The sequence below is a fragment of the Pristiophorus japonicus genome, unplaced genomic scaffold, assembly GCF_044704955.1.
Source record: "Pristiophorus japonicus isolate sPriJap1 unplaced genomic scaffold, sPriJap1.hap1 HAP1_SCAFFOLD_70, whole genome shotgun sequence".
Classification (NCBI taxonomy): domain Eukaryota; kingdom Metazoa; phylum Chordata; class Chondrichthyes; family Pristiophoridae; genus Pristiophorus; species Pristiophorus japonicus.
This window is the reverse complement of record NW_027254613.1, coordinates 1,342,375-1,369,289: the sequence shown is the minus strand read 5'-3', so window position 1 is coordinate 1,369,289 and position 26,915 is coordinate 1,342,375. Positions and strand designations below refer to the sequence as shown.

Here is a 26,915-nt window from a genome sequence, read left to right as displayed (position 1 = left end):
TCAAACAGTCACAGGGTAGGTAAAGCACGGGTCAGATACAGAGTAAAGCTCCCTCTAGACTGTCCCGTCAAACTCTCCCAGGGCAGGTACAGTACAGGTTAGGTCCAGCATAAATCTTCCTCTGAACAGTCCCCAACAAAATTCACAGGGCAGCTCCAGCACAGGTTAAATACAGAGTAATTTCTCCCACAACACTGTCCCACCAAACACTCAAAGGGCAGGTACAGCACAGATTAGATACACATTTTCCCACTGGACATTCCCATGGCAGGAACTGCACAGGTTAGATACAGAGTAAAGTTCCTCTACATTGTCCCATAAAACTCTCCCAGGGCAGGAACAGCATGCGTTAGATATACAGTAAAGCTCCCTCTACACTGTCCCATCAAGCACTCCCAGAGCAGGTACTGCTGTGGTTAGATGCAGAGTAAAGCTTCCTCCACACTTTCCAAATAAACACTCCAAGGGCAAGTACAGCATAATTTAGTGAAAGGGTAACCCTCTCAAACCTCACTAAATAATTGTACAGGGCCTTGGTGAGACCACACCTGGAGTACTGTGCACATCTTTGGTCGCCTTATCTAACGAAGGATACTTGCCTTGCTTAGATATAGAGCAAAGCTCCCTCAACATTGTCCCACCAGACATTCCATGGGCAGGTACAACACAGGCTAGATATGGAGTATATCTCCCTCTACACTGTCTCAAGCATTCTAGAGTAGATACTGCATTGGTAAGATACAGAATAAAGTTCCCTCTGCACTGACACATAAAACACTCCCAGGGCAGATACAGAATAAATCTCCCTCTACATTGTCGCATCAAACACTCCCAAGGCAACTACAGCACGGGATAGATACAGAGTAAAGCTCACTCTACTCTGCCGCATCAAACAATCCCAGAGCAGGTACAACATGGTTTAAATATTGAGTAAATCTCCCTCTATACTGTTCCATCGGACATTGCCAGGGCAGCTACCGCATGCATTACATACAGCATAAAGCTCCCTCAACACTGTCATACCAGGCATTCCAAGGGCATGTACAACACTGGTTAGGTATGGAGTATTTCTCCCTCGAAACTATCCAAAGCATTGCAGGGTAGATACAGCATTGGTTAGATACAGAATAATGCTCCATCTACACAGTCCCATCAAACACTCCCAGGGTAAGTACAGCACGGGATAAATACAGAGTAATCTCTCCCTCTGCATTGTCCCAACAAATAATCCTAGGGCAGGTAGCACGTGTTAGATACAGAGTAAAGCTCTTTCTACACTATCCCAACAAACAATCCCAGGGCAGGTACAACACAGGGTAGATTATAATATAAGATATAGGAGCAGGAGTAGGCACTTGGCCCCTCGAGCCTGTTCCACCATTTAATAAGATCATGGCTGATCTGATCTTGGGCTCAGCTACACTTCCCTGCCCGCTCCCCATGACACTTTATTCCCTTATTGCTCAAAAATCTGTCGATCTCCTCCTTTAATATATTCAATGGCCCAGCCTCCACAGCTCTCTGGGGCAGACATTCCATCGATTTACAACCATTAAAGAAGAAATTCCATCTAATCTCAGTTTTACATGGGCGGCCTCTTATTCTGAGACTATGACCCCTAGTTTTAGTTTTCCCTATAGTTGCAAATATCCTCTCTGCATTCACCTTGTCGAGCCCCTTCATTATCTTATATGTTTTGATAAGATCACCTTTCATTGTTCAGAACTCCAATGGGTATAGACCCAACCTACTCAACCTATCTTAATAAATCAACACCCTCATCTCTGGCATCAACCTAGTGAACCTTCTCTGAACAGCTTCCAAAGCAAGTACATTCTTCCTTAAATAAAGAGACCAAAACTGTATGCAGTACGCTAGGCGTGCCCTCACCAATATTCTGTACAGTTGTAGCAGGACTTACCTGCTTTTACACTTTATCCACCTTGCAATAAAGGCCAAGATTCCATTTGCTTTCCAGATTACTTGCTGTACCTGCATACTAACCTTTTGTGTTTCATGCACAAGGACCCCAAGTTGCTACTGTATTGCAGCACTTTGCAATTTTTATCCATTTAAATTATAATTTGTTTTTTATTTTTTCTGCCCCAGTGGATAACCTCACATTTTCCCACATTATACTCCATCTGCCGAATTTTTTGCCCACTCACTTAGCATGTCTGTATCCCTTTACAGATTTTTGTGTCCTCTTCACAAGTTTCGTTCCCACCCATCTTTGTATTATCAGCAATCTTTTCGAGATTGCACTCGGTCCCTTCATCCAAGTCATTAATATAGATTGAGGACTGACCACCGACGCCTATGACAATGCTGGTGCTAGTTTGCCAATGGAGAAATGACCCCATTTATCCTGACTCAGATACAAAGTAAAGCTCCAACTACATTGTACCATCAAACACAGCCAGGGCAGGTACAGCACGCGTTCGATAGAGTTAAGCTCCCTCGACCCAGTCGCATCAAACACTCCCAGGGTACGTAGTGCATTGGTGAGATACGAAGTAAAGCTACTTCTAAACTTTCCAAATAAACACTCCTCGGGCCGGGTACAGCTTAATTTAGATAAAGGGTAATCCTCTCAAATCTCACTCTACAATTGTACAGGGCCTTGGTGAGACCACACTTGGAGTACTGTGCACAGTTTTGGTCTCCTTATCTAAGGAAGGATTTTCTTGCCTTGCTTAGGTACCGAGTAAATCTTCCTCAACACTGTCCACCAGACATTCCAACGGCAGGTACAAGTCTGGTTAGATAAGGTGTATATCTCCCTCCTTCAGGGGAGGAGAACCAGTGAGTGTAGAACTGAACCCAGACAGAGTCAGCACCTTCAGGGGAAGGGAACCAGTGAGTGTAGAACTGAACCCAGACAGAGTCAGCACCTTCAGGGGAAGAGAGGGGAACCAGTGAGCGGAACTGAATCCAGCCAGAGTCAGCACTGAAGGGGAGGGTAACATAAGAACATAGGAAATAGGAGCTCGAGTAGGCCACACGGCCCATCGAGCCTGCTCCGCCATTTAATAGGATCATGGCTTAATATGACTCGGGTCCATCTCCCTGCCCACTCCCCATATCCCTTTAATCCTTTATCGGTTAAGAAACTGTTAATCTCTTAAAGTTATTCAATGACCTAGCCTCCACAGCTCTCTGAGGCAGTGAATTCCACAGATTTACAATGCTCTGGGAGAAGAAAGTTTTCCTCATCTCAGTTTTAAATGGGAGGTCCCTTATTCTGAGATTATACTCCCAAGTTCTTGTCTCCCCTATCAGTGGAAACATCCTCTCTGCATCGACCATGTCAAGCTGCTTCAAAACCTTTTCCGTTTCGATAAGATCACCTCTCATTCTTCTGAATTCCAATGAGTAGAGGCCCAAGCTCCTCAAACGTTCCTCATAATTCAACACCTCATCACCGGAATCAACTTAGGAACCTTCTCTGAACTGCCTCCCAAGCCAGTATATCCTTTCATAAATGTGGAAACCAAAACTGCACGCAGTAGTCTAAGTGTGGCCACACTAATACCCTGTATGACTGTGGCATGACTTCCCTGCTTTTATACTCCATCCCCTTTGCAATAGAGGCCAAGATTCCATTGGATTTCCTGTCCACTTGCTGTACCTACATACTAAACTTTTGTTTCGTGCACAAGTACCCCCAGGTCCCACTGTACTGTAGCACTTTGCAATTTTTCTCCTTTTAAATAATAACTTGCTCTTGATTTTTTGTTCTGCCAAAGTGCATGACCTAATACTTTCCCACATTTTACTCCATCTGCCAAATTTATGCCCACTCATTTAGCCTTCCTATGTCCTTTTGCAGATTTTTTGTGACCTCCTCACACATTGCTTCTCCTCCCATCTTTGTATCATCAGTGTTGTGGGAATTTTTAGAAACCCCGTTTTATGCATTCTGGCGATGTTAAAATGGTCAAATAAAGTCTGCTGATTCTGAGTCATGGGGAAAGAAGAAGTTGGACAAAGTATGGTTGTAGTGCAAACAGATGTATGCATGTTTTTTCTCTGATAAGGAGGAACCGAATGCCCTAAACGCTGAACTCAGGGTCCCATGTACTTTATTGAGAAAGGTTTTTCTTCTTCCATTGTAACCACAATGACGCACGTGCTTGTGGGTTGTGAGATTAAATATGGAACGGCCGGGCGAGTTCGGGGGCAAGAGGCTGCGGAGCTTTTAGACTGATCTCCAACTCGGCCGAGTCTCTGTATACATATAATAAACTTGTGTGTTTACCACTTGAGAAGATGGGTGTCTGAGTCATATTCTTTAACATAGTTTCTACCCCAACAATTTGGCGAAATTACACTCGGTCCTTTCTTCCAAGTCGTTAATGTAGATTGTAAATAGTTGGGGTCCCAGCACTGATCCCTGTGGCACTCCACTAGCTACTGATTTCCAACCCGAGAATGAACCATTTATCCCGACTCTCTGTTTTCTGTTAGTTAGTCAATCCTCTATCCATGCTAATATATTACCCCCAAACCAATGTTTTTTTTTTATCTTGTGTGGTAACCTTTTATGTGGCACCTTGTCAATGCCTTCTGGAAGTCCAAATACAACACATCCACTGGTTCCGCTTTATCCACCCTGTTTGTTACATTGGTGGAGCCCAGATGCTATTGGACAGGAGACGGTCGGTTGTCGGTGCGGGGCAGGAATGGGAGCCGTAAGTGGGCTGGTGAGCCTCATAAACACGTGCTTTAGGTCCCAGGCCCCAATCACAGGCCACAGGCCCTGGGATGGCCCCGTGGTGACAGGCCCGGGTCAGCGGGGTCACTGGCCGCCATCCTGGACGGTTCATGGTGCATATGCGGCCACCTTGTTGCAGGAACCAAGACATTTTGCAAAACATCAAATGCTGATATTTGTGTGCTGGGATCCGGCCAAATATCAGCCAAAGTTCCCCATACACCTCTGCAGGGAATTCCACAGGTTAACAACTCTGAGTGAAGAAGTTTCTCCTCATCTCCTTCTTAATTGGCCTACCGCTTATCCTAAGACTATGTCCCCTAGTTCCGGACTTCCCCAACATCGGGAACAATCTACACGCATCTAACCTGTCCAGTCCCGTCAGAATCTTATACGTTTCCATGAGATACCCTCTCATCGTTCTAAACTCCAGTGAATAAAGGCCCAGTTGATCCAGTTTCTCCTCATATGACAGTCCAGGCCATCCCGGGAATCAGTCTGGTGAACCTTCCCTGCACTCCCTCAACAGCAATAACGTCCTTCCTCAGATTAGAAGACCAAAACGGAACCCAATATTCCAGGTGAGGCCTCACTAAGACCCTGTACAACTGCAGTAAGAACTCACTGCTCCTATACTCAAAGACCCGAGCTATGAAGGCGAACATACCATTTGCCTTCTTCACTGCCTGTTGCAACTGTCTGCCAACCTTCAATGACTGATGACCCATGACACGCAGGTCTCGTTGCACCTCCCCTTTTCCTAATCTTCCGTGATTCAGATAATATTCTGCCCCAGTGTTTTTGCCCCCAAAATGGATAACATCACATTTATCCACATTATTCTGCATCTGCCATGCATTTGCCTACTCACCTAACCTGTCCAAGTCACCCTACAGCCTCTTAGCTTCCTCCTCACAGCTCACACCGCCACCCAGTTTAGTGTAATCTGCAAACTTGGAGATATTACACTCAAGTCCTTCATCCAAATCATTGATTTATATTGTAATGAGCTGGGGTCCCAGCACTGAGCGCTGCGGCACTCCACGAATCACTGCCTGCCATTCTGAAAAGGACCTGTTTATCCCGACTCTCTGCTTCCTGTCTGCCAACCAGTTCTCTATTCACGTCAGTACATTACCCCCAATACCATGTGCTTTGACTTTGCACACCAATCTCTTGTGTGGGACCTTGACAAAAGCATTCTGAAAGTCCAAATACACCATATCCACTGGTTCTCCCTTGTCCACTCTGCTAGTTACATCCTCAAAAATTCCAGAAGATTTGTCAAGCATGATTTCCCTTTCATAAATCCATGCTGACTTGGACTGATCCTGTCACTGCTTTCCAAATGCCCTGCTGTTTCATCTTTAATAATTGATTCCAACATTTTCCCCACTGCTGATGTCAGGCTAACTGGTCTATAATTATCCGTTTTCTCTCTCCCTCCTTTTTTAAAAAGTGGTTTTACATTAGCTACCCTCCAGTCCATAGGAACTGATCCCGACTCGATAGATTACTGGAAAATGACCACCAATGCATCCACTATTTCTCGGGCCACTTCCTTAAGTACTCTGGGACGCAGACTATCAGGCCCTAGTGATTTATCAGCCTTCAATCCCATCAATTTGCCGAACACAATTTCCCGCCTAATAAGGATATCCTTCAGGTCCTCCTTCTCACTCGACCCTCGGTCCCCAAGTGCATTCGGAACATTATTCGTGTCTTCCTTCGTGAAGACAGAACCGAATTATTTGTTCTATTCGTCTGCCATTGCTTTGTTCCCCATTATAAATTCACCTGAATCCGACTGCAAGGGACCTACGTTTGTCTTCACTAATCTTTTTCTCTTCACATATTTACAGAAGCTTTTACGTTCCAAGCAAGATTACCCTCCGAATGAAACCCTTAGTCCTCCTCTTTTGAATTCTAAATTACTCCCAGTCCTTAGGTTTACTGCTTTTTCTGGCCAATTTATGTGCCTCTTCCTTGGTTTTAACACTATCCTTAATTTCCCTTGTTAGCCACGGTTGAGCAAAGTTCTCCGTTCTATTTTTACTCCAGACAGGGATGTACAATTGATGAAGTTCACCCGTGTGATCTTTAAATGTTTACCATTGCCTATCCACTGTCATCTCTTTTAGTATCGTTGGCCAGTCTATTCTAGAATTGCCAATTCACACCTCAGACCGTCAAAGTTCCCTTTCCTTAAGTTCACGACCCTAGTTTCTGAATTAACAGTGACACTCTCCATCTTAATGAAGAATTCTACCATATTATGTTACATTTCCCTGAGGGGCCCCGCACAACAAGATTGCTAATTAGTCCCTTCTCATTACACATCACCCAGTATAGGATGGCCAGCTCTCTTATTGGTTCCTCAACATATTGGTCGAGAAACCCATCCCAAATACACTCCAGGAAATCCTCCTCCACCACATTACTACCATGTGGTTAACCCAATCAATATGTAGAGTAAAGTCACCCATGATAACTGCTGTACCACCACTGCACACATCCCTTATTTCTTGTTTGATGCTGTCCCCAACCTTACCACTACTAAACAGTGAGATAGACATTGCAGCAAGGGTCTGATTATTGTGAAACAACAATTCGAGAAGAACACTGACCCCGACATGATTTCAACAAGCAGCCCTTTGATCGAGAATCAAACGCACTACCGTTGAACCACGAGGTTTACACAGTAGTTAAGGGATGTTCGTCTTTATGAAGGTTCTGCAATACAAAGGACTTTAAATTCCCCGCCCATTAAAATACAGTGAGTAAAATGGGATATGGTTTAACAGTCACATGCAAAGTGTCATGTATTGATGCTTGGGGTCACTAGACACCAGGGGGCGCCACTGTCGGAGGTCATCGGGCTGTACGCGCGTGTGCACGGGCCTTGGTTTCTAAGAGCGAGTACTATGTCACGTGGGCACTTTGGGAATAAGTAAAGTTGAACCAGGTTTGCAGTAGAGTGAGTTTACAGTCACAAGTCTGTCGAGTCATTCTATACATTGCACAAAACACAGGACAAATGATTGAAGTATGGAGTGTCCCTGAGTTAGCATTTGTTTGATTGTGCAAAAGAAGGTGAGGGGTTAATTCATGATGCTTTCCCGTGAAAGGAAGACAAAAGGTTAAGGAAAAAACCATACGGTGACTGTCAGGTGAGCGCTGCTTGTGATACCTGGTGGGAATGGGCGGTAATTTGAAAGCACCTTGTATTGCAGAACCTTCATATAGACGAACATCTCCAGCTCACTGTGTAGGCCACGTGGCGCAACGGTAGCGCGTCTGACTCCAGATCAGAAGGTTGCGTGTTCAAATCACGTCGTGGTCACTGTTCTTTTGGATATTGTTCTTCCAGAATTTATATTTCATTTGCTGTTTGTCAATAACCAGACCCTTGCTCCAAGGTCTGTCTCACTGTTTCCCCGGTGTCAGGCAGAGATTCGCCTGCCGCCCTCAATTATTTCATGTGACAGGACACAAAATTTCAAAATCAATCTGCAGGTGGCCACACACAGCAGTGAGCAGTCAGGATGGCCGAGCGGTCGAAGGTGCTGTGTTCAGTTCAAAATCTATCTTGAAGACAAGGATCCAAATCCCACTTCTGGTGTTTATTATTTTTAATCATTGAGCAGAAACAAACACCAACTTTGTTAATATTGAACAATTAACGTCAAATATTTCATTTTCTCTAATCTTCAATTGATCAATGTTCAAAATGTTTACGCTCGGTTGCGATGCGGGGAGTTTTCACGGGTTAAACGAATGTGATAACCACTACACTACTGAAACAATGCAATTGACAGAATGCGAGGAACATAACCAGAGCTTTAACCTACACAGCTGGCCGATACTTCAGGAGCTGGTTTTACGAGAATAGAATGACGGTGCTATATTTAGGAAGGCTGTGAGTGTGGTAGGAATTGATCTCGTGTTTCCCAGACTTTACACATCGGAACAGGAGCTGGCCATTTAGCAATGAGTGGTTAGGATCAGGAATGCACGGCTTGAGACTTTCTGGCCTCAGGGAAGAAGGTGGTGCTCAGGAATAAGGTGAAAGGTTGAATCTTCTGCACTGACTCTCTTTAACAAACTCCAGCACCAGGTCAGATGGAAATGTTAAGCGAGCAGCTGAACTGCTGAATCCCACTTTGAAGGAGTTGGCCGTGGTGTCAAACAAATGTGTTCCGTTTAATGATAATTATTGTTAGAATTGGAATTCAAGCTGAACACACGTGTCGAGGAGACAGTGACCTGAACACAGCACCGTCGACCGCCCGGCCATCCTGACTATTCAGCGCTGTGTGTGGCCACCTGCAGGTTGATTTTGAACTTTTGTGTCCTGTCACATGAAATAAATGAGGGCAGCAGGCGTATCTCTGCCTGACACCGGGGAAACAGTGATACAGACTTGGAGCAAGGGTCTGGTTATTGACAAACAGCAAATGAAATATAAACTCTGGAAGAACAATATCCAAAAGAACAGTGACCACGACGTGATTTGAACACGCAACCTTCTGGTCTGGAGTCAGACGCGCTACCATTGCGCCACGTGGCCTACACAGTGAGCTGGAGATGTTCGTCTATATGAAGGATCTGCAATACAAGGTGCTTTAAAATCCCCGCCCATTCCCACCAGGTATCAAAAGAAGCGCTCAGCTGAGAGTCACCGGATGGTTTGTTCGAAAACTTTTCTCTTGCTTTCACGGGAAACCATCATTAATTAACCCCTCACCTTCTTTACAAAATCAAACAAATGCTAACTCAGAGACACTCCATACTTCAATCATTTGACATGTGCTTTCGGGAGCGGCAGGGAAGTGGACCTGAGTCCATTATCAGATCAGCCTTGATTGTATTAAATGGTGGAGCTGGCTCGAGGGGCCGTATGGCCCACTCCTGCTCCTATTTCCCATGATCTTATGTTCTTATGCATGTTAACCCATTTTACGCACTGTATTTTAGCTTTCTGGTTGAAAGTGTTAATTGCCGATGACAGCACCAATCTGGGGCAACTTTTATCAAATTTATCAGCACCGATTATTCCTACCGTGCACACAAAATACAATCAGTAGTGAAGATAAAATCCCACCGTGTGTATTTCCAGATTCAACGCAGTAGCATTTCAAATAAAGTGAAATAATTTTACACTGAAAAGATTTGCAAGTGTTACTTGTATTTGTGTCCTTAATTAAACTTTGTGGCGTCTGTCTCCCGTTCATGCCAGTGCTGAATAAGAAAGGAGTGTTTGACATTGACCAGACTGCACTGCCCCTGATATTTGTCAGCTCATCCTTTATATTCAGTGGTTTCTCGCCCTTTGATGGGCTGCAGTGCAGCGGATATCACGTTGGCCTCACACGCAAAAGGTCCCCGGTGGATCCGTTTTCTCTCACTCAAAGTTATCTATTTATTGGTGATATAAAGAGCAATTAATGAATAAGGGAGCCCTTTTGCCAGGAGAATAAATAGCAAATAAAAACAGCAAATGCTGGAAATCTCAGCAGGTCAGGCAGCATTTGCAGGGAGACAAAACTCGCCTCTGATTGTTCATCCACAGCAAGTTTAAACATAATATTTCTGCCTCGGATTGAACCAGGGACCTTTCGCGTGTAAAGCAAATGTGATAACCACTACACTACAGAAACCTCTTGTACAACAGGCCCCACAGCGAGGAGCTGACCAGTGAGCTCCCTCTGTGCTGATCGGGAATGTGTTGGCTCTCCTGAAACAACTTCTGTCCCAAACTGAAAGTTCTCAATCCTTCTCCTCCGCTGCCCTTTACAGAAATGTCACGGATCACCCAGCCACCGTGTTCATTTCCACATTCTCACAGTGAGGCCACAGAGGCTCCTACCGTCTCCCCGCGATCAGCGAACTCACCCAGTTTACAAAATTAAACCCCAAACACGTGCCCGGCAAAGTGCAGGAGAAGCCAGATAGTCTGTAATCTCGGTCTATCACAGAAAGTATTGGTATTCACGGTGATTACAGCAATTATTAATTATCTCACATACCTCAATTATTTTTCTGCGATGAATTGATCGAGGATTGAAAGTAGCTTAGTGCGCCGGGTCTTAACACCTCGACCACCAGGGAACAGTTACGATACATGTAGATATATTTATATATATTTATATATGAACCTGAATGTCAATAGCTACCTACCTAGACCTCTTGGCGCCCAAGGTAGTGCGTCTAACTTTGAGTGAGAGAAACGGTTCCACAGTGACACCTGTCATGTGTTCGACATGGTTACTGCTTGTACTATTACAAGGTGTGCCACCAGAGGGCACTGCAGTGGCAGACTTGTAGCTTACCTGCACAGGTGTGCCTGGCCTAGTATAAAAGGCAGGCCACCAATAAAGTTTATCAATAAAGGACTCAGGTCACTACAGTTAAAGAACGACACATTGTGTCGTGGAGTCATTATCAGAGCATTTGAAGGTATAACAAGGGAGCCCAAAGCCTCAGAAACTGGAAATTCTAACAGAGCGTCGAAGTCATGCTGTTGATGCCTGGGACAACACATTGCTCAAAGTTGTCCACACGTGAAGGCAGAGTGTTTCTTCGACAGAAAGACTGGGCATCTTACGAAGGCATGCCGACTGAAGGGTAAAGTTGTTGTTAAAGCTATGAGTCCAGCGTTCAAAGCTCTGAGTCGAAATCCCAAGAGACTACATAGTATGGAAGACCAACAACAGGACGAGGAGATGTTAGATTTACACATCATCAGGAGCACGAGTTTAACGGACAGTGATTCGCAAAGCATCAACATCCACATAGATGTTGCTGGATTCAAGATACCAATGGAAATTGACACGGGTGCATCCGTGAGTGTAATAAAGGAGTCACTGTACCGCGACAAATTGCGTGATTTCCAACTGGAGAAACCCAAGATAGAGCTGCGAGGCAACTCGGGAGATTAAATTCCTGTGATTGGTTATATCACTGTACCGATCGGTGAAATATAAAGATTAATTTCAGAACTTGCCTCGAATAGTAGTGAAAAGAGATAAGTCTGCCTTACAAGGAAGAAATTGATTAAGCTCACTGAAGCTGGATTGTAGTCAGATTTTCTGTGTGGAAGCGAGATTTTCATCAACGGATGAGGTTATCAAGAAGTAACCAAAGGTGTTCTGCGAAACGGACAGTCCGATCCAAGGCTTCAAGGCGAGTGTCAGGGTACAGAAGGACGCTAGATTGGTTTACTACAAGCCCCGTTCCGTACCATATGCACTCAAGGAGAAGGTTCAGCATGAACTCAAAAAACTAGAAAGTGTTAACCGTAACACTGCGGAAACATCTCCACTTTCAGCTCCAGATTCACAATATTAAACCCAATGAGATCGGGAGAAAAGTTCCTCACATGTTCAGGGCAAAATAAATAATTGTCGTTCTACAAAAGAATGAACAAATTTCAGCACCAGGTCAGACGGAAATGTGAAGCGAGCAGGTGGACTGCTGAATCGCACTTTTAAGGAGTTGGTGGTGACAAAGCAAATGGGTTCTGCCTAATGATTCAACATAAGAAATGTCTGCAATAGGATTCGAACACTATCTTTTGTGAACTGAGCACCTCACCTTAAACCACTCGGCCATCATTACTACTCAGTGTTGTGTGTAGCCACCTGCAGGTTGATTTTGAACTTTTGTGTCCTTTCACATGAAATGAATCAGGGCAGCAGACGGATCTCTGCCTGACACCGGGGAAAGAGTGAGACAGACTTTGGAGCAAGGGTCTGGTTATTGTCAAACAGCAAATGAAATATTAATTCTGGAAGAATAACATTGAAACGAAATGTGATCCTGACACACAGAAAGAAGTGTTAACGCAGAAGATTAAATCCTGCATCCCTTCCTGCAAAACATTCCTTTCACAAACATTTCTCTGAAAAAAACGGCACAAAACAAAAATGTTCCTTTCAAAGTCATTAAACTCCCAAATTCCCACGCCCCGCGACTCTCCTGAATCAGATGCCTCAAGTTTTGTCGACTCCATCCATATCCCTTTGCTCCAAGGTCTGTCTCCCTGTTTCCCCGGTGTCAGGCAGAGATCCGCCTGCTGCCCTCATTTATTTCACTCTCTGTGAATCTCTCTAATATTCCAACAGCAGCCATGGTTGTGTGAAGGTTTGTCTTCTGTTAATCGTCGCCAATTGTTGTGAAAAGTAAAACACCAGGAGGCTGAGTACTGTGAGCTAAACTTAGTGTGATCTTCGTCTTCTTTATTACAACTCCAGAGTGCCTGAACAACATGGCAGCCAACCTTTTATACTGGCCCTGCACGTGTGGGCAGGTGACCATTAGGACTCCAACAGTCATGCCCTCTGGTGGCAAGTATGACATAGTTACATACTTCACATAATTGTTATCGTTAAGAAGTTATAATTCCAATGAATGCCTGAATCATCAGAATGGTGCCTGGTTTGTAGGACAAGGCTACATATCAGGAAGGAGCGTATTTAGATGACAAGGAAAGTGATACTCTGATGATAAGTTTGGAGAATAAAAAGAGTAAATACTGGAAACACTGAGCAGGCCAGGCAGCATCTGTGGAGAGAGAAACAGAGTTAACGTTTCAGGTTAATGACCTTCCATCAGAAGTTCGGCAGTTGTGTTAGGTAATACTATTAAAAGGTTCAATTGTCACGAAGCAGGGGTAAGGAAAAGATATAAAATGTGGCATTTGGAACAGATAGTTTAGAATCCGATTAATGTTTGATCAATTTCTACACCGAGCTGGGAACTGTAACGTGTTTGAGTTCTTCGGCTAACATTCGCAAGGTTTGGGTGTAAGTACTATTAAGTGTATGTTTAATTATTGTCTGCTTAATAACTCTGACATTTAATGTTGCGGACCCTATTCCTGCACTGTGCGTGTTCCAGCTCTGTTTGGAGCACCGATCCCTTCAATCCGTCGCTTACAGGGACAGTTGGATTCTCCGTTTCTTTGTTTGGTGAAATTTAAAAGATTGAAAGCGGCGAACATCAACCTGGTCACCTACTCACTTACCGCTACACGCTGCTCCCGTGAGATGGAAGCACAGTTACTGTTACAAGCTTGAACGCAGATACAAGCAAAACTCATTCATAGAAAGTCCAAGTCCCTGAGGCACCTGATTTTTTTGCACCAAACTCCATCGCAAAGAGTTGCGGTTCATGTGGGATGATTTGGGCACATCTTTCCGCACACGACAACACTTCAAACATATCTCAACGGATGCAAAGCGCGTTGGGGCGTCATGAGTTCCTGAAAGGTGTTGCAGAAATGCAAGTCCTTCTTCGCAAAAGTTTGATGCAATTTTAAAATTCTTGGGTAAACTGAAGCTCGTCTGGGATTTGAACCCCGGACCTCTCGCAAATTTCAAACAATAACCCCGCAGCGAGAATCATACCCCTAGACCAACGAGCCAACTGCTCTATAAACGTGGAGATAAGGTGTAATCATTATTGAAACATTTTTAGTGTGTTGCTATTCTTGATCGGAGGAGCACATGAGATGGAATCAGTGACTTTGATTTTTCGACCTGTCTTCTGAAGCACCGCACGGTCCAACTCCGACAGTCAATGAGCTGTTGGGACGTTAGTGTATCCAGGCTGTGGGCGGTCACCCCGAGCACAGCAGAGGGGTTTCTGCATTAGTTCTGGGTGGGGACAGTATATTTCCCCTTCTCTCTTCCTCTTGTCTTTCACCCTGTGCTTTGGTTTCTCTATTTACTCCCCTGTCTCAGTTTCTAGTGTTTAAAAGGGAACAAAAGATGAAATGGGTGTCACTGTGGAACAATTTATCTCACTCAAAGTTAGACACACTACCGTGGGCAGCACGAGGTCTAGGTAGGTAGCCGTTGAAATTCAGGTTCACATATAAATATGTATAAATATATCGACATCTATCGTAACTGTTCCCTGGTGGTCGAGCGGTTAAGATTCGGCGGACTAACCTGGTTTCAATCCTCAATCAATTCATTGCATAAAAATAATTGAGGTCTGTGAGACGATTAATAATTGCTGTAACCACCATGAATACCAATACTTTCTGTGATAGACCGAGCTTACAGACTATATGGCTTCTCCTGCCCTTTGCCGGGCACGTATTCCGCGTTTAATTTTGTAAACTGGGTGAGTTCGCTGATCGCGGATAGAAAGGTAGGAGCCTCTGTGGCCCCACTGTGAGGATGTGGAAGTGAACACGGTGGCTGGGTGATCCCTGACATTTCTGTAAAGGGCAGCGGAGGAGAAGGATTGAGAACTTTCAGTGTGGGACAGAAATTGTTCAAGGTGAGCCGACACAGAATGCCGATCAGCACAGAGGAAGCTCACTGGTCACCTCCCCTCTGTTGGGGTTATTGTACCAGAGGTTTCTGTAGTGTAGTGGTTATCACGTTTGCTTTACACGGGAAAAGTCCTTGGTTTAATCCCGTGTTTAGACTCCTGGCAAATGCTGCCTGACCTGCTGAGATTTTCAGATTTTGCTATTTATTCTCCTGGTAAAAGGGTTCCCTTATTCCTCAATTGCTCTTTATTTCACTTCAATGAATAGATAACTTTGACTGAGAGAAAACGGATCCACCGGGGACCTTTTGCATGTGAGGCCAACGTGATATCCGCTGTACTGCAGCCCATCAAAGGGTGAGAAACCACTGAATATAAAGGATGAGCTGGTCAACGTCAAACCCTCCTTTCTTATTCAGCAGTGGCATGAACGGGAGTCAGACGCCACAAAGTTTAATTAAAGACACAAATACAAGTAACACTTGCAAATCTTTTCACTGTAAAATTCTTTCACTTTAATTGAAATCCGAAAGCATTGAATCTGAAAATACGCACGGTGGGATTTTATCTCCACGAATGATTTTATTTTGTGTGCACGATAGGAAAAACCGGTGCTGCTAAATTTAATAAAAGTTGCCCCAGATCCCTGAAGACTTTGAACCAGAAAGCTAAAATACAGTGAGTAAAATGGGATATGGTTTTCGAGTTAAGATGTAAAGCACAGGCCAAATGATTGAAGTATGGAATGTCCCTGAGTTAGCATTTGTTTGATTGTGCAAAAGAAGGTGAGGGGTTAATTAATGATGGTTTCCCGTGAAAGCAAGAGAAAAGTTTCCGAGCAAACCATTCGGTGACTGTCCGGTGACCGCTGATTGTGATACCTGGTGGGAATGGGCGGGGATTTTAAAGCCCCTTGTATTGCAGCACCTTCATATAGACGAACATCTCTAGTTCACTGTGTAGGTCTCATGGTGCAACGGTAGTGTGTCTGATTCCAAATTAGAAGGTTGCGTGTTCAAATCACGTAAGGGTCATTGTTTTTTTTGATATTTTTCTTCCAGAATTACTATTTCATTTGCTGTTTGACAATAACCAGACCGTTGCTGCAATGTCTGTCTCACAGTTTCCCCGGTGTCAGGCAGAGATACGCCTGCTGCCCTTATTTATATCATGTGACAGGACACAAATGTTCAAAATCAACCTGCAGGTGGCCACACAAAGCACTGTATAGTCAGGATGGCCGAGCGGTCTAAGGTGCTGTGTTCAAATTGCAGTTTTCTCTGAAGCTGAGGGTTCGAATCCCTCTTGTGACTTTTCTGATCTTTAAGCGGAACCCATTTGTTTTGTCATCACCAACTCCTTAAAAGTGCAATTCAGCAGTCCACCTGCTCGCTTAACATTTCCGTCTGACCTCGTGCTGAAGTTTGTTCATTCTTGTGTGGACTATCAATCAGATATTTTGCCCTGAGCATCTGAGGAACTTTTATCCCGATCTCATTGGGTTTAATTTTGGTAATCTGGTGCTGAAAGTGGAGATGTTTCCGCAGTGTAACGGTTAACACGTTCGCCTCACACGCGAAAGTACCTCGGACGGAAATATTTTCTGGAGCTTTCTCATGCATGTTCAGAGGAGAGTTTGTTCTCCTGTGAAAGGTCAAGAGATCATAAGAACTTACGAGTTAGGAACAGGAGTCAGCCATTCGGCCCATTTTCAAGTTTTCAAGACCTTTCTGCCCGGTTTCGGACCGGGAACCTTTCGTGTGTGAGGCGAATGTGATAACTACTACACTTCGGAAACACTATGATAGAATCTATCTCAGGATAAAACCACAGCTCTAACCTACACAGCTAGCCGAGAATTCAGGAACTTGTTTCAAGAGAATAGAATGAGGGTGCTATATTTAAGAAGGCTATAAGTGTGGCCTTCGACAGCGTGGACCATTTTCCACGCCTGGGGAACCTACTATCAGCAAGGGCAGATATCGAAGACGAGGTCCAACACCGCCTCCTGTGTGCCAGCACAGCCTTCGATCACCTGAGGAGGAGAGTGTTTGAAGACCAGGACCTCAAATCTGGCACCAAGCTTATGGTGTGCAGGGCGGTGGTGATAAGTGCCCCGCGGTATAGATCAGAGACATGGACTATATACAGCAGACATCTCAAATCACTGGAGAAATACCACCAGGGCTGTCTCCGCAAGATCCTGCAAATCCCCTGGGAGGACAGACGCACCAACATCAGTGTTCTCGATCAGGCCAACATCCCCAGCATTGAAGCACTGACCACACTCGACCAGCTCCGTTGGGCGGGCCACATTGTCCACATGCCCAACACGAGACTCTCTAAGCCAACGCTCTACACAGAACTCCGACAAGGTAAGCGAGCCCCAGGTGGGCAGAGGAAACGTTTCGGGCACACCCTCAAAGCCTCCCTGATAAAATGCAACATCCCCACCGGCAACTGGGAGTCCTTGTTCCTCGGATTGAGTTGCCTGTGCTGCATGATCCGTGCCGGATCGATCATCCTCTGCCACGTGGTATGTCACATCACGTTTGCACATTCACTGGAGGTACCCCATCGTTGTGCAGCCTTTGCACACGCAGTTCTTCAATCGATATTGATGGGCCCGAGGATTATCCCCGCAGCACCAACACGGTGCTAATAGATTCACATCGATCCCCGATGGCGGACTCTGAGTCATCACAGGTCTTGCAGCCACAGACGTATAGAACCTGCCATATGCAGTTCGGCCTGCTAGCGACATCATTTTATGCACAGTACTTGCCGATGAGCTTTGATGTTGAGAAGATATCTGCTGGTGTTATCGTCCGTGGCCATGCATGCCTGGGCGATCGCGATGGCCCTGCTCAGGTCTAGGGTTTCCGCAGCCAGCAGCTTTCGAAGAATGACCTCGTGGCTGATGCCCAGCACGTAAAAGTCCCACAGCATTTGCCCCAACGCAGCTCCAAAATAGCAAAGTCCCGCGAGGTGTCTCAGGTCGGTGACATAATCCGCCAGGTCCTGGTCCCGGAGCGATGGTGCGTGTAAAAACGATATCTGGCCATGAAGATACTCTCCTTCGGCTTTAGTTAGTCCCAAACCAGTGTGCACAACGCTGAATATTCCTTCTCGTTTGGTTTTGTCGGTGTGAGCAGATTCTTGATGAGGCTGTATATTTTAGGCCCACAGATGGTGAGGAGGACCGCCCTGTGCTCAGCCACGTTAGTGTCTCATTCCAGCTCGTTGGCCACAAATTACAGATCGAGCTGCTCGACGAAGGCTTCCCAATCATCATCCTCTTTGGATCTCTCTAATATTCCAACAGCAGCCATGGTTGCGTGAAAATTCGAATTCTGTTACTCGTCGCCAATTGCTGTGCATAGAAGAACTCCCCGAGGCTGAGTACTGTGAGCTAAACTTGGTGTGACCTTAGTCTTCTTTATTACAACTGCAGTGTGCCTGAACTACATGGCAGCCAACCTTTTATACTGGCCCTGTTCGTGTGGGCAGGTGACCATTAGGACTCCAACAGTCGGGCGCTCTGATGGCAAGTATTACATCGTTACATCCTTCACATTAATGTTATCATTAAGAAGTTATAATTCCAATGAATGCCTGAATCATCAGAAAGGAGCCTGGTTTGTGGGACAAGGCTACATATCAGGAAGGAGTGTAGTTAGATGACATGGGAAGTGATATTCTGATTATAAGTTTGGAGAATAAAAAGTTAAATGCTGGAAACACTGAGCAGGTCAGGCAGCATCTGTGGAGAGAGAAACAGAGTTAACGTTTCAGGTTAATGACGTTCCATCAGAAGTTGGGCACTTGTGTTCGGTAATACTGTTAAAAGTTTAAATTGTCACGTAGCAGGGGTAAGGAAAAGATATAAAATGTGCCATTTGGAACAGATAGTTTAGAATCCGATTAATGTTTGATCAATTTGTACACCGAGCTGGAAACTGCAACGTGTTTGAGTTCTTCGGCTAACATTCGCATGGTTTGGCTGTAAGTACTGTTAAGTGTGTGTTTAATTATTGTCTGCTTAATAACTTTGACATTTAATGTTGCGGACCCCATTCCTGCACTGTGCGTGTTCCAGCTCTGTTTGGAGCAGCGATCCCTTCAATCCGTCGCTTACAGGGACAGTTGGATTCACCGTTTCTTTGTTTGGTGAAATTTCAAAGATTGAAAGCGGTGCACATCAACCTGGTCACCTACTCACTAACCGCTACACGCTGCTCCCGTGAGATGGAAGCCCAATTACTGTTTCAAGCTTGAACGCAGGTACAAGCAAAACTCATTCACAGAAAGTCCAAGTCCCTGAGCCACCTGATTATTTGCACCGAACTCCTTCGCAAAGAGTTGCGGTTCGTGTGGGGTGATTTGGGCACATCTTTCCCCACAATACAACACTTCAACACTTCAAACATAACTCAACGGCTATGAAGCGATTTGGGGCGTCATGAGTTCCTGAAAAGTGTTGAAGAAATGCAAGACCTTCTTTGCAAAATTTCGATGCAATTTCAAAATTTTTGGATAAATTGAGGGCTCGTCCAGGATTTGAACGCGGGACCTCTCGCAAGTTTCAAGTATCAACCCCGAAATAGGAATCATACCCCTAGACCAACGAGCCAACTATTTAACAAATCTGAAGATAAGGTGTAACCATTATTCGAGCATTTTTAGTGTTTTGCTCTTCTTGATTGGAGGAGCACATGAGACGGAATCAGTGACTTTGCTTTTTCGAGCTGTCCTCTGAAGCACCGCACAGTCCCACTCCGACAGTCAATGAGCTGTTGGGACGTTAGTGTATCCAGGCTGTGGGTGGTCACCCCGAGCGCAGCAGAAGGGTTTCTGCATTCGTTCTGGGTGGGGACAGTATTTTTCCCCTTCTCTCTTCCTCTTGCCTATAACCCTGTGCTTTGGTTTCTCTATTTATTCCCCTGTCTCAGGTTCTAGTGTTTAAAAGTGAACAAAAGATGAGATGGGTGTCACTGTGGAACAATTTCTCTCACTCAAAGTTAGAAACACTACCGTTGCACCACGAGGTCTCGGTCGGTAGCCGTTGATATTCAGGTTCATATCTAAATATATATAAGTATATCGACATGTATCGTAACTGTTCCCTGGTGGTCGAGGGGTTCAGATCTGGCGCACTAACCAGGTTTCAATCCTCGATAAATTCATCGCATAAAAATAATTGAGGTCTGTGAGACGATTAATAATTGCTGTAATCACCATAAATACCAATTCTGTCATGTATCTCACACTACTGTACATAACTGTACCTTACCATGCCATACATGACTGTAACCAGAGATGACCTGTAACCACAAACTGACCTTACCACCAGGGGTGCATTTGCAGGAGACACTGGATACCTTTCCCAGACACGTATATACGGACAGGTCTCAGGCAAGTGTGGCATTCGAGAGCTGTGTAATAAAGGTGCAGGTCCAGAGTGAACTTGACTTCAGTATGTGCCTCGTGTGAGTCTGTATTACAGGGTCAGGACTTTTCAGTGGCGACGAGTTGCGGAATTACAGAATCCATAGAATGGCGACCAACGGCTCAGATGAAAAATACAATGCTGGAGATAATTGGGAGGACGTTATAGAAAGGCTCCAGCAAAGCTTTGTAACCAAAGACTGGTTAGGCGACAATAAGGCAGACAAGAGAAGAGCCCATCTCTTGACCAGCTGTGGCTCGAAAACATACGCTTTAATGAAGGACCTACTGGCACACGAGAAACCAGCAAGCAAGTCGTTTGAAGAATTGATCACACTGGTAAGAGACCACCTGAAGCCAGCAAGCAGCCTACACATGCAAGTTACCTCGGACCCGTGCCAAAGCTCCCCGTACATCGAGCACAGGCTCAGGAAAACCCCGGGGGAGAGGATATCCCGGTAACTGGGCCTTCCAGCTACACTGAACAAGTAACCGTTTTGAAACTTTCCAGTGTAATAACTTGCAACTGGAGCATCCATCAGTCAGGATGGCCGAGCGGTCTAAGGCGTTGGTTCAGGTCACTGTCTCCTCTGGATGCGTGGGTCCAAATCCCAATCCTGACATTCAGTGTTTTTAATTACAAACTCATTTGTTTGGACACCACTCTGAAGTGCTTTGGGACATGCATCGAACTTAACAGAATGACCCCAATTCAATTACAAACAGTGATATGAAAGTTACTTCTCAAACCGGGAATCGATCCTTGGTGGCTGGAGCGAAAGGAATGGTTTTGTGAAGCATTGAAATGTGCCCTCTCAATATCTCGCGCTGCTCATTTAAAAACACGGTTAAAATTTGTTTCAGTGCAGAAGAAGGCAGGCTCGAAGGGCCAAATGGCCGACTCCTGCTCCTGGTTTTTGTGTTCTTATACAGAGCACAGAATAAATGATTAAATGATCAACTCTCCCTTAGTTCGCCTTTCTTTCATTGTGCAAAAGAAGATTGTGGGTTCATTAATGATGTTTTCCTGTGAAAGCACCATAAAAGTTTAAGGAAAATAATTCGTCCAACGTTGGGTTTGAATTCACAACCCTGAAATGAACAGTCTCATACTCTACCGACTGAGCTAGTTAGGACTGCTTAAGTTGCGTCTTCCTGTCACTGATCGCTGCCAGGGATCTGTTGGCTCCGCACCATGGGTTTATCTCGAACTTCCAACCTCGAAACTGGTTCTCCTGATTTCCAAGCCCCTTGTATTGCAGAATTTTCATTTCGACGAACATCTCCAACTCACTGTGTAGGCCTCGTGGCGCAAGGGTAATGTGTCTAACTCTAGATCCGTAGGTTGTGTGTTCAAATCAGGTCGAGATCACTGTTCTTTCAGACATTTTTATTCCAGAATTAATATTTCCATTGCTGTTTGGCAATAACCAGACCCTTGCTCCAAGGTCTCTCTCACTATTTCCCCGGTGTCAGGCAGAGATACGCCTGCTGCCCTCATTTATTTCATGTGACAGGACACAAACGTTCAAAATCAACCTGCAGGTGGCCACACACAGCACTGAATAGTCAGGATGGCCTGACTGGTATCCCTACCACAGTGGACAACCTCATATTTCCCACATTATACTCCATCTGACAAATTACTGCCCAGCCACTGAGCCTATCGATATCGCTTTGCAGATTGTTTGTGTCCTCCTCACAACTTGCTTTCCTACCGATATTTGGATCATCTTGGCTACATTACCAACGTGCAGAGCACAGAACCAATTATTGACCGATTGACTTTCCCTCAGTTAGCATTTCTTTCATTGTGCAAAAGAAGTTTATCGATTCCTTAACGATGTTATCCCATGAAAGCAAAATTAAAGGTAAACGAAAATAATTTGCACACTTGAAAGGAATATTTTTGTTTGGTGCAGTTCCGGTCAGAGAGATGTTGTGAAAGGCACTTATTGCAGAGAGAGGGATTGAGTATTTCAGCTTGTTGCTGAACACTTCTCTCTGGCCACAGAACTAGGCACCAGTTTCTGTAGTGTAGCGGTTATCACATTCGCCTCACACGTGAAAGGTCCCCGGTTCAAGCCCGGGCGGAAACATTATTTCTGAAACAAAAAGTGTTTTTAAATGTTCATTGTTCATGTGACAATGGCCTCCTTCCGTGCTATAAACTTATCTGATTCCATGATGAGCAATGAACATTGAAAACCAGTCTCCTAAAATGCAGAGTGTGTAAAATCAGAAAGGAAATAAAACTTCCTCAATGATTCAAGTTTCACAAATTATTAAAATTAAATTGTTGAAGTTTCGACTGTCCCTCAGTGATCATGTTAGCATTTCTTTCATTCTGCTAAACAATGCTATCGGTTAATACCAGCAGATACAAGCCGCATTTCAAACCCGGAAACAACTCATTCATTATTCACCCTGCCTAGTTCCAGTGCACAGAGGGTTATTCATCCTCAATCCCAGAAACTCAAATCCAACTTCTGACATTCCTTATTTCTAATTACCAACTTGTTTGTTTTGACACCACTCTGAAGTGCTTTGGGTCATCTGTGTAATTTAATTAAATTACTTCACTTTAATTAATAACGGTGGTAGCAAAATTACTTCTCTAACTGGGAATCGAACCCCGGTAGCTGTCGTGATCAGAATGTTTTTGTGAAGCATTTAAATATGCTCTCTAAAAATCTTGCATTCCTAATTTACAAATAGGGTTACCATTTGTTTCAGTGTGAAAGAAGGAGATTGAAAATGACAACAAAAACACCAGGTAGCGACTACATTAAGATAAATTCAAACTTTTCACAAAGTTGGTTTTAGGAAGTAACGGCTGAGCTAAAGTTGGCACGAACCAGTCCCATCAGAATGTTAAATGTTTCTATGAGATCCCCGCTCATCCTTCTAAATTCCAAGGTACAAAGGCCCAGTTGATTCAGCCTCTCCTCATATGTCATTCCGGCTTGCCCCTTAACCTTAGACTGTGTCCCCTGGTTCTGGACTTCCCCAACATCGGGAACATTCTTCCTGCATCTAACCTGTCCCGTCCCGACCAAATTTTAAATGTTTCTTTGAGATCCCTCTTTCATCCTTCTAAACTCCAGTGAATACAGGCCTAGTTGATCCAGTCTCTCCTCATATGTCAGTCCTGCCATCCCGGGAATCAGTCTGGTGAACCTTCGTTGCACTCCCTCAATAGCAAGTACGTCCTTCCTCAGATTACGAGACCAAAACTGAACACAATATTCCAGGTGGGGCCTCACCAAGGCCCTGTAAAACTGCAGTAAGACCTCCCTGCTCCTATACTCAAATCCCCTCGCTATGAATGTCAACATACCATTTGCATTCTTTATCGCCTGCTGTACCTGCATGCCAACTTTCAATGACTGATGAACCATGACACCCAGGTCTCATTGCACCGCCCCTTTTCCTAATCTGCCGCCATTCAGATAATATTCTGCCCTCGTGTTTTTTCCCCCAGTTATCCACATTATACTGGATCTGCAATGCATTTGCCCACTCGCCTAACCTATCCAAGCCACCCTGCAGCCTCTGAGCGTCCCCTCACTGCTCACACCGCCACCCAGTTTAGTGTCATCTGCAAATTTGGAGATATTACACTGTTAAATGTTCATTACATGTTACAATGAACATTCTGAATCAGACACCTCAAGTAAAGTGCGTGCAATGGACAATGATTCAACAATTAACATAAGTACGGAAGGAGCAGGATTCGGCCATTCGGCCCCTCGAGCCTTCTCCACCATCCAAAAATATCGTGGCTGTTCTGATCCTGCACCCCTGCTCTTTTTATACTCCTCTCGAGTTTCTGCAGTGTCGAGTTCTCACTATCTGTCCTAAGGTTCCCTTTTTCCTTTATCTTACCCTGTGTGTCCCTTGAGGTATGTTTATCCCCGATCTGACTTTACTCACTCTGTGTTTTAGGAGACTGGTTTAAAATATTAATTGCTCATCATGGAATCAGAGAGATTTGCAGCACGGAAGGAGGCCATTCGGCCCATCGTGTCCTTGCCAGCCGACAAACAGCTCCCCAGCCCAGTCCCACTTTCCAGCTCTCAGTCCGTAGCCCTGTAGGTTACGGCACTTCAGGTGCTCATCCAAGTACTTTTTAAATGTGCTGAGTGTTTTTGCCTCTACCACCTTTTCAGGCAGTGATTTCCAGTGATTTCCGCTCAAATCTACTCTTAACCTTCGACCAATTATTTTAACTCTGTGCCACCTGGTTGTTGACCCCTCTTCGAAGGGAAACAGGTCCTTCCTGTCCACTCTATCCAGGCCCTTCATAATTTTATACACCTCAATCATGTCTCCCCTCAGCATCCTCTGTTCCAAGAAAAACAATCACAGCCTATCCAATCTGTGCTCAGTGCTAAAATTCTCCAGTCCCGGCAACATCCTCATAAACCTCCTCTGTACCCTCTCCAGTGCAATCACGTCCTTGCTGTAATGTGGTGACCAGAACTGCATGCAGTACTCTAGCTGTGGCCTTACAGTTCAAGAATAACCTCCCTGCTCTTGTATTCGAAGCCTCTGTATAATCGATCTGGACAGCAGCCTGTACTGTCGAGAGGTGATCGTGGGAGGCTGAGCCTCAGTGGAATCGGAGAGGAGGAGGTTCTCTTCTGATCCACAGGCAGTCACCCACAATTCCTCATTCTTTACGCGGGGCTGTGTTACTGTAAGTTGGGGAGGATTAGTGAAAGAGTCCATGTCATTACTGGCTTGCAACAAAAGCTATTTACCCAACGTTCGGCTCAAACCCCCAACCCTGAGATTCAGAGTTTTATGGTTGATCAATTGAGCTAGCTGGGCTTTGCAAACCTTTGGATCCTTGTTTTATCTCAAATGTTCTGGGTGATTAATGATTGAAATAATGATTGAGTATCTCACAGACTTGAATAATTTTTGCCAACTTGTCATCGGGAACATTTTTCCTGCATCCTCGTGAACCTTGTCTGAACTGCCTACAATGTAAGTATATCCCTCCTTAAATAAGGAGACCAAAACTGTTAGCATTTCTTTCATTGTGCAAAAGAAGATTAATTCCCGTGAAAGCAATATAAAAAGTTAAGGAAACTAATTCACCCGACGTGGGGCTCGAACGCATAACCCTGAGATGAAAAGCCTCATGTGCTATCGACTGAGCTAGCCGGGCTTCCCAACATCACACCTGTCAATCCCCTTCAGTTAGTGGTCAATAGTGATCCCAGGCTGTTGATGGCGGGGGATTCGGCGATGGTAATGCTGTTGACAGCCGGGCCTGCTCAAGTTGCATCTTCCTGTCGCTGATTGCTGCCAGGCGTCTGTTAGCTCCGCGTCGTGGGTTTACCTCGAACTTCAAACCACGAAACAGGTTCTCCTTAATTCCAAGGTGTGTATGGAGATCAACCATCGAAAGCACTGTCATTAACCACAGGGGATCCGGCAATTTTCTGATCGCAATGCGCTTTCAGTCCTTGTCCTTAAAATTGAGGACGTGGAAATTGGGGAGTTGAATGAATTTGAAAGCAACATTGTTGTTTGGTGCAGTTCCGGTCAGAGAAATGTTTGTGAAAGGAACGTTTTGCAGAGAGAGGGATTGAGCGCCTGTTGGCGGAAACATTTTTGAAATGAAAACTTGTGGACGATAAAATAGAACAAGAGCAGTTCGGGGAACATTGTCACATGATGCAAGCTATCCCGGACCCGGACCAAAGCTCCCCGTACACCGAGCACAGGCTCAGGAAAACCCCGGGTAGAGGATATCCCGGTCACTGGGCCTTCCAGCAACACTGAACAAGTGCCCGGTCTGAAATTTTCCAGAGTAAAGACTTGTAACTAGAGCATCCAACAGTCTCTTGGGATCCCTTGGGACTTCAGGGGATGCGCTCCCTGGTGGTGGAACATGGGAGTGCATGCTTTACAGAGACACAACATCACTCCCCCGCCAAAGTCAAAGTGAAAACTATTTACAAGGTGAGGCGGTCGGGAGTCTTTCTTTCCCTGGTGGACCGCCTCGGTACAAATGTCTGTTCTAGTGTGTTGGCTGTGCCTCGCTGGGCTGGCGTTTTGTTGGCCCTGCAGGGCTGCTGGGTAAGTCTGGCCTTGCTGGGCTGTCGGGTGTGATGGTTTCGATTTCCTGGTCCGGGGTGGTGTCGTTGAGCCTTTGAGTGTGCGTTGTGGTTTCGAAAAAGATGGTATCTGCTGTGGGTTGTTCAGGGCAGTCTGTGAACCGCAGCCTCGTTTGGTCCAGGTGCTTTCTGCAAATTTGTCCATTGTCTAGTTTGACGACAAACACCCTACTCCCTTCTTCAGCTATCACCGTGCCCGCGATCCACTTCGGACCATGTCCATAGTTTAGCACACACACAGGGACATTCAGATCAATTTCCCGTGACACAGTGGCGCGACCATCATTCACATTTTGTTGCTGATGCCTAATCTCTACCTGATCATGCAG

General features: G+C 45.0%; 4 non-coding genes across 4 annotated transcripts; 2 read left to right on the top strand and 2 right to left on the bottom strand.

Annotated features, from left to right (window-relative positions):
- Positions 1-7,988: 7,988 nt before the first annotated feature.
- On the top strand, positions 7,989-8,060 carry trnaw-cca (transfer RNA tryptophan (anticodon CCA)). The gene has a single exon. It is a non-coding gene; the product is annotated as a tRNA-Trp (tRNA).
- A 1,155-nt stretch (positions 8,061-9,215) lies between these two features.
- trnaw-cca (transfer RNA tryptophan (anticodon CCA)) lies at positions 9,216-9,287 on the bottom strand. The gene has a single exon. It is a non-coding gene; the product is annotated as a tRNA-Trp (tRNA).
- A 1,017-nt stretch (positions 9,288-10,304) lies between these two features.
- Positions 10,305-10,377, bottom strand: trnav-uac (transfer RNA valine (anticodon UAC)). The gene has a single exon. It is a non-coding gene; the product is annotated as a tRNA-Val (tRNA).
- A 12,101-nt stretch (positions 10,378-22,478) lies between these two features.
- On the top strand, positions 22,479-22,551 carry trnav-cac (transfer RNA valine (anticodon CAC)). Its single transcript has one exon. It is a non-coding gene; the product is annotated as a tRNA-Val (tRNA).
- The last annotated feature ends 4,364 nt before the right edge of the window (positions 22,552-26,915 follow it).